The sequence below is a fragment of the Manis pentadactyla genome, chromosome 13 (assembly GCF_030020395.1).
Source record: "Manis pentadactyla isolate mManPen7 chromosome 13, mManPen7.hap1, whole genome shotgun sequence".
Lineage (NCBI taxonomy): Eukaryota > Metazoa > Chordata > Mammalia > Pholidota > Manidae > Manis > Manis pentadactyla.
This window is the reverse complement of record NC_080031.1, coordinates 98824538-98833619: the sequence shown is the minus strand read 5'-3', so window position 1 is coordinate 98833619 and position 9082 is coordinate 98824538. Positions and strand designations below refer to the sequence as shown.

Below are 9082 nucleotides of genomic sequence, written 5' to 3'. Positions count from 1 at the left end.
GTAAGGCAAAAGTTCTTACGTGCAAGAAAAGACAAACTGATTAACCTAGCGTAAATGCAATAGATTCTTGCATAATGAATTACTATTTTCCAGTACTGCTAACCATCCATTGTCTTGTTTGTCTTTATGTTCCAGTTTGTGGCCCTATTCACAAATCAGGGTGATAATTGTAACAGTGGTCCATAGCAGCTGAGGAATATTTTGCAATATTAAACAATTCATATTACTGTTAAAGTTTACATACGAAGGTCCAGACATATGTGTTGACACTGGCAATGGATGAGCCTTGAACCCTTGAATTGTGAGTAGTTCTGCTTTTATAGAACCATATAATAGGATTTAATGAGTTTTTAAAATATTTACATAAGTTTCAACTTTATCACAATAATTTTACCTAAAATTTGGTATTCGTTAATTATGATTTGTATATTGCCTTTTAATTCTATAGATAATTTTGGTCAGTTTAGGAAAGAGGTAACATTTGAAAAAATATGTGAATCATTTAAATTGAATTTTCATATTTTATATATATATTTTGGTGACAGTATCTTCAAATTTTATACATGTTGAGTAAATTATATTTTATATTTAATCCTTTAGGTCCTTACTGGCAATATGACACAAATTATGAAAAAAGCTTATTTATAACAACATAACTAATGCTTTTGATGAAATTAAGGTAAGAAAAAGAAACTTTATCTAATACATTGTTATTTATGAATTATGTATGTCTTTGTTTTGTTATTCATCTATACTTTGTCAGCTTATCAACATTATATCCAGAAATGTGCAATAATACTTAAATTGAATTGTCTTTGATGTCTGGTCAACTTTGTTTTTTTAAAATTATAGCTTTACACATATATTTTTATTTTGTCAAGGTATGTGGATTAAACATTTATTTAATAGAGTGTTTCATAACTAAAATTTTTAGGAATATGGGTATGGGCTTTCATTTATATTCTTGCTCTGGATCCTACAAATATTAGACATGAGTCTGGTTAGAAGTATCTTACTTGTTTATTTTCAGTTTTAATTATTTTAAAGCAAAAATTTTTTAATGAAAGTATCATTGATATACAATCTTACATTGGTTTCAAATATACAACACAGTGGTTCAACAGTTACCCATATTATTAACTCCTCACCCCCTTATCAATGTATTAAGAAGTTACAGAATCATTAACTGTATTCTCTGTGCTGTACTGCTGCCCCCGTGACCAGCCTGTAGTGTGATGATGAATCATTGTGCCCCTTGATCCCCTTCTCCCTCCCTCCCTTCCCCCAACCTCTCCCCTTTGGTAACCACTAGTCCCTTCTTGGTGTCTATGAGTCTACTGCTATTTTGTTCCTTCTGTTTAAAGCAAATGTTTTTTATTTTAATAAAAACTTGGAGAATAACGTGAAGGGGGAAATAATCTTAATATCACCACTGTGATAGTCAATTTTAGCATTTTAGAGAAATATCTTCTCCAAAATGTGTCTTAAATCCATCTTTTTCTTTCCATTGCTATTCTGACTTCCTCCACTCCAAGCCATCATCATTTTTCTATTAGGACTAAAACAGTCGTATAGTTATTTGTCTCCCTGTATTTTCTTTTACCTCCTCTCAATCATTTTTCCACACTGTACTGATTTTTGGAAAAAAGTATAGATTAGTTCATGACACTTCTTTACCTAACGCCTTTCAACCATGTCTAAGAAAATCTGGATTCCTTACTATTGCTTACAAAGTCTTTTATGATGTAGTTCCTCTTTACCTCTCCAACTTTATCTCATCTCCGTATCACTCCTTCTTCATAATCCATTAAGTCCTTCCCAACTCCAGTTTTAGGAAGAAGTTTTAATAGGAGACAAGGATATCTTCTTCATTCTACAGGTAGACATCTGTGAGCCGGTGGCTAGCTTGATTGTTAAAAGGCAGCTAAAGTAATCCTTTATTCTTTGACAATGCCTGCTTTTATATGTATCTTATTCTAGGGTCCAACCTTCTCCGACCTGTCGTTGAAGATCAGGCTTGGAGAGCAAGGGTAGAGGTAGAGTTGGAAAGTGGTAACATGCGCCAGGAGATATTTCAAAGATACTACTCCTTTAACAATAATAATCAATTTTATGGGTAGAGCATAATTTAACAAGTTTCCTATTGATAGTCTCCCCCCATTCTCATTATAAAAACACCACATTATAAATAACAACATTTGTGGCTAAATGTCAGCCCACTTTCATTTCTAAGAATTAGCCTGAAGAAGTAACAGTTTGGGACACAATGATGTTTGAACATGTCGGCTAGATTTCCAACTCTAGACCTAATGCTATGGCAAACAAATATGTCAAAGCATAAAATCCTCCAAAAGAGCTTTAGTATTTATTAATTAGGGTTTGATTTGGAATGTTGGGGTCAGTTGATTCCAAATACTCCTTTCATTTATCTCAAGCTTGGGTATTCCTCAAAATGCAAGCCCCTCTCTTCTGCACCCTCTTGCCCATTTCATTCAGAGCTTCATATGGTGCTTTTCAGAGAATATATATATTCAGCCAATCCTCAGTCAAGGATTCCACATTTATGAATTCACCTACTCACCAAAATATATTTGTAACCCCAGAGTGCTTTCATGGTCATTCATGGCATGTGCAGAGTGGTAAAAAAATTTCAATCACATGATGAGTATGTTCCCAGTTGGGGTTGAAAAAGGCAGCTATTCTGACTTCTTGTGTTAGTTCTTTTGCTGTAAACAAGTGTCCTTTTTGTATTCTGTTTTCTATTTAGTGCTATATTTTTTACATTTTTGTTTTTTTGTTGGTGATTTCACTGTTTAAAATAGTCCCTCAGGTGTAGTGCTGCAGTGCTGTCTAGTATTGAGTGCAAGAAGGCTGTGTGTACCTTACAGAGAAAATGTGTTAGATAAGCTTCATTCAGGTGTGAGTTATACTGCTGTTACAGTATACTGATATATTAAATGAATTATCTTTAAACAAAAATGCTCAAAACAAGGTTATGTATTGCTTGGTTGATAAAAATGTGACTATTTTCCCTGGAAGCAGTGTTTCAGCATTCACTAATTCAGTGTTCATGGCAACTTTATAGAACATGACTACCATACATAACAAGAATTGGCTCACACACTCTCTCTCTTTAGTATACCATTGCCATTTCAGACCACTTCTTTTCCAACGTTGTGGAATTCAGTCCATTTTATGCCTCGTTCACTTAGCTGTCATTTTCTGATCTAATTCATTATCTTTTCTCTCACCTCTACGGTCAACAAAGATTAATGTAGTTAAATTTTTTTATCTTTAATGCCTTTTGCCTCTTATTTAAGAAATTCTTCCATATCCTGAGGTCATAAAGGTATTCTCCAGTATAATCTTTTAAAAGATTTTCAGTTTTGACTTTCACATTTAACTTTATAATCTACTTGGAATTAATATTTTACAGTATAAAATAGAAGTACGATTTGTTCTCACAGATGTTTGAATGTCCCAGAACCATTTATTGAAAGGACAGTCTTTCCCCCACTAGTACTTTGCAGTACCATCTTTGTCATTTATCAGCAGTTTATATATAGGTCTATTTCAGTCTATTTTGTTCTGTTTGTCTTTTGACCACTGTTGTGTCAATATCACACTATATTAAATACTGTTTTTTATTAGTCTTGTCACAGAATAATTCTTGCTTATTCTTGCTTCTTCAAGAGTAGCATGCCTATTCTTGATCATTTGTGTTTCCTTATCAATTTTAGTATCAGCTTCTCAAATCCTACAAATAAACTGCTAGTGATTTTTATTGGGATTACACTGATTTTGTAATTCATTTTGGAAGAGTTTAAATATTTCCAATGTAGAGATCTTCCAAATTGCATAGATATGGCATATCTCTCTATGTATTCAGGTCTGCATATTCACTCAATAAAGTTTATAGTTTCCATATAGAGATTGGAATATTCTTAAAGATTTGTTCTTAGATACTTCATATATGTTATGCTAGCATAGTTGATATTTTAAAAATGTTTTCATTTTAAATTATTGCTGATATATAAAAATACAATATGATTTTGAAAATTCATTTTGTATTCAGTCATCTTGCTAAAATGTCTTATTAACTTGATTAAAGATGGTGGCATGAGAGGCGAGACAAAGGCCTCCTCCCCAAACCACGTGTATTATGAAAATATACTTAATACAACTAATCCTGAAAGAGCAGCAGGAAAGAAGGCTGCACCAGAGTGCATATACCCAGGGAAATGAACAGACCTCACGGACCAGGGTGCCAGTGATGCTCCCCTGCGAACCCTGACATTGCTCCAGGGGCTGAGCAGTGCCAGAGAGTAGAGCTTCTGGGCACTAGAGGGTGCCACATACAAAAAACACCAGAAAGAGGACCAAGTGAAACTGAACTCATCAATCTTTGAAAGATATTTCAAAATAAAAATCATAAACATGCTCATGGAGCTACAGAAAAATATTCAAGAACTCAGGGAGGAATTCAGGAATGAGATACAAACATTCAAGAGTGTACAGTATCTTAAATACAGGAATTTAAGAGCAGATTAGATGAGGTAGAGGAGACAGTAAATGAAATAGAAATTAGAGAACAGTAATATGAAGAAGCTTAGGCACATAAAGAAAAAAGGATCTCTAGAAATGAAAGAATAGTGAGAGAACTGTGTGACCAATCAAGAACAATATTCGCACTGTAGGGGTACCAGAAGAAGAAGAGAGAGAAAAAGGGATAGAAAGTCTTGGAGGAGGTAATTGTTGAAAACTTCCCCAATCTGAGAAAGGAGATAGTCTCTCAGGCCATGGAGGTACAAAGATCTCCCAACACAAGGGACCCAAGGAAGACAACACCAAGACATATAGTAATTAAAATGGCAAATATCAAGGATAAGGACAGAATATTAAAAGCAGCCAGAGAGAGGAAAAAAGATCACATACAAAGGAAGACCCATCAGGCTATCATCAGACTTCTCAGCAGAAACCTTACAGGCCAGAGGGAGTGGCATGATGTATTTAATGCCGTGAAGCAGAAGGGCCTTGAACCAAGAATACTCTGCCCGACAAGGTTATCATTTAAATTTGAAAGAGGGATTAAATAATTTCCAGATAAGGAAAAGCTGAGAGAATTTATCTCCCACAAACCATCTCTACAGTGTATTTTGGAGGGACTGTGATAGATGGAAGTATTTCTAAGGCTAAATATCTGTCAGCATGGGAAATAAAACCACAGTAAAGACAGTAAAATAATTAATTACTAAGCAGATGCAAAATTAAATCAATTACCCTCAAAGTCAGTCAAGGAATAGACAAAGAGTACAGAATATGGTATCTAATATATAAAGAATGGAGGAGGAAGAAAAAGGAGGGGAAAAAAAGAGCCTTTAGATTGTATTTGTAATAGCATACTAAGTGAGTTAAATTAGACACTTAGATAGTAAGGAAGTTACCCTTGAGCCTTTGGTAACCACGAATCTAAAGCCTGCAATGGCAATAACTACATACCTATCGATAATCACCCTAAATGTAAATGTTCTGAATGCACTAATCAAAAGACATAGAGTCACTGAATGGAAAAAAAAACAAGACCCATCTATATGCTGCCTACAAGAGACTCACTTCAAACCCAAAGACATATACAGATTGAAAGTGAAGGGATGGAAAAGGATATTTCATGCAACTAATAAGGAGAAAAAAGCAGGAGTTGCTGTACTTGTATCAAATAAAATAGACTTCAAAACAAAGAAAGTATAGTGATTTTACAGCATCTTACTATGCTGATGGACAGTGACTGTGAAGGGGTATGTGGGGGGGACTTGGTGAAGGGGGAAGCCTAGTAAACGTAATGTTCTTCATGTAATTGTAGATTATTGATACCAAAAAAAAAAAAAAAACAAAGTAACAAGAGACAAAGAAGGACATTACATAATGATAAAGGGGTCAGACCAACAGGAGGAGATAACCATTATAAATATCTATGCACCCAATATAGGAGCACCTGAATATGTGAAACAAACACCAACAGAATTAAAGGGGGAAATAGAATGCAGTGCATTCATTTTAGGAGACTTCAATATACCATATACCACCTACTCCAAAGGACAGATCAACCATATAGAAAATAAGTAAGGAGACAAAGGCAGTTAACAATACATTAGAATAGTTGGACCTAACATACATCTACAGAACTCTACATCCAAAAGCAGCAGGACACATTCTTCTCAAGTGCACATTTTCCAGAATAGATCATATACTAGGCCATAAAAAGAGCCTCAGTAAATTTAGAAGGATTGAAATTGTACCAGCCAGCTACTCAGACCACAAAGTTATGAAACTAGAAATAAATCATGCAAAGAAAAGGAAAAACCCACAAACACATGGAGGCTTAATAACATGCGCTTAAATAATCAATGGATCAATGACCAAATAAAAACAGAGATCAAGCAATATATGGAGACTAATGACAACAATAACTCAACACCAGAAAATCTGTGGGATGCAGCGAAGGCCATACCAAGAGGGAAATATATTGCAATACGGGCCAACTTCAGGAATGACGAGCAATCCCATATGAATAGTCTAAATGCACAATTAATGAAACTCGAAAAAGAAAAACAAATGAGGACCAAAGTCAGTAGAAGGAGGGACATAATAAAGATTAGAGCAGAAATAAATAAAATCAAGAAGAATAAAACAATAGAAAGAATCAATGAAAGCAGGAGCTGGTTCTTTGAGGAAATAAACAAAACAGACAACCCCCTAGCCAGACTTTTCAAGAAAAAAAGAGTGTCTACACACATAAACAGAATCAGAAATGAGAAAGGAAAACTCACTACAGACACCACAGAAATACAAAAAATTATGAGAGAATACGATGAAAAATTATATGCTATCTAACTGCATAACCTAGAAGAAATGGACAACTTTCTAGAAAAATACAACCTTCCAAGGCTGACCCAGGAATAAACAGAAAATCTGAACAGACCAATTACTAGCAATGAGATGGAATTGGTTATCAAAAACTACCTAAGAACAAAACTCCTGGTCCAGATGGCTTCACTGTTGAATTATATCAAATTTTTAGTGAAGACCTAATACCCATCCTCCTTAAAGTTTTCCAAAAAGTAGAAGAGGAGGGAATACTTCCAAACTCATTCTAAGAAGCCAGCATCACTCTAATACCAAAACCAGGCAAAGACACCACAAAGATAGAGAATAACAGACCAATATCCCTGATGAACATAGATGCAAAAATACTCAACAAAATATTAGCAAACCGGATTCAAAAATATATCTAAAAGATCATCCATCATGATCAATTAGGATTTATTCCAGGGATGCAAGGATGGTACAATATTCGAAAATCCATCAGCATCGTCCACCACATCAACAAGAAGGACAAAAACCACATGATCATCTCCATAGATGCTGAAAAAGCATTCATCAAAATTCAACATCCATTCATGATAAAAACTCTCAACAAAATGGGTATAGAGTGCAAGTACCTCAACATAATAAAGGCCATATATGACAAACCCACAGCCAACATCATACTTAACAGTGAGAAGCTGAAAGCTTTTCCTTTAAGATTGGGAACAAGACAAGGATGCCCACTCTCCCCACTTTTATTCAAAATAGTTCTGGAGGTCCTAGCCATGGCAATCAGACAACAGAAAGAAATAAAAGGAATCCAGGTTCGTGAGGAAGAAGTTAAAGTGTCATTATTTGCAGATGACATGATATTGTACATAAAAATCCCTAAAGAATCCACTCCAAAACTACTAGATCTAATATCTGTGTTCAGCAAAGTTGCCGGATGCAAAATTAATATACAGAAATCTGTTGCATTCCTATACACTAATGATGAACTAGCAGAAAGAGAAATCAGGAAAACAATTCCATTCACAATTGCATCAAAAAGAATAAAATACCTAGGAATAAACCTAACGAAGCAAGTGAAAGACCTATACCCTGAAAACTACAAGGTACTCATGAGAGAAATTAAAGAAGATACCAATAAATGGAAATATATCCCGTGCTCATGGATAGGAAGAATTAATACTGTCAAAATGGCCATCCTGCCTAAAGCAATCTATGGATTCAGGGCAATCCCTATCAAAATACCAACAGCATTCTTAAACAAACTAGAGCAAATAGTTCTAAAATTCATATGGAATCACGAAAGACCCCAAATAGCCAAAGTAATCCTGAGAGGAAGAATAAAGCTGAGGGGATTACGCTCCTCGACTTGAAGCTCTCCTACAAAGCCATAGTAATCAAGACTATTTAGTACTGGCACAAGAACAGACCCATAGACCAATGGAACAGAATAGAGAGCCCCGATATAAACCCAAGGATATATGGCCAATTAACAACAAAGTAGCCATGAACATACAATGGGGAAATGACAGCCTCTTCAACAACTGGTATTGGCAAAACTGGACAGCTCCATGCAAGAGAATGAAACTGGATTATTGTCTAACTCCATACACAGAAGTAAACTGGATCACAAAATGGATCAAAGACCTCAATGTAAGTCATGAAACCGTAAAACTCTTAGAAGAAAACATAGGCAAAAATCTCCTGAATATAAACATGAGCAACTTCTTCCTGAACGCATCTCTTCAGGGAAAGGTAACAAAAGCAAAAATAAACACATGGGACCACATCAAACTAAAAAGCTCCTGTACAGCAAAGGACACCATCAGCAGAACAAAAAGGCATCCTACAGTATGGAAGAATATATTTGTAAATGACACATCCGACAAGGGGTTAAAATCCAAAATATATAAAGAACTCACATGCTTCAACACCCAAAAAGCAAATAATCCAATTAAAAAATGGGTAGAGGATATAAACAGATAGTTCTCCATAGGAGAAATTCACGTGGCCAACAGACAATGAAAAGGTGCTCCACATCACTAATCATCAGGGAATTGCAAATTAAAATCACAGTGAGATATCACCTGACACCAGTTAGGATGGCCCACATCGAAAAGACTAGGAACAACAAATACTGGCAAGGATGTGGAGAAAGGGGAACCCTCCTACACTGCTGGTGGAATTGTGTACTAGTTCAACCATTGTG

General features: G+C 35.1%; 1 long non-coding RNA gene across 2 annotated transcripts in view; it reads left to right on the top strand.

Moving 5' to 3' along the window:
• The window catches only part of LOC118918629 (uncharacterized), a 74220-nt gene extending 70337 nt beyond the window's left edge, over nt 1-3883 (top strand). The window contains exons 3-5 of one of the 2 annotated variants that reach the window (XR_008993433.1): nt 136-301; nt 601-679; nt 1981-3883. This is a non-coding gene — a long non-coding RNA (uncharacterized LOC118918629). Of the gene's footprint in view, nt 1-135; nt 302-600; nt 813-1980 lie in introns of those variants that run through there. The other variant, XR_008993432.1, reaches the window with a different exon arrangement.
• Nucleotides 3884-9082: the final 5199 nt, after the last annotated feature.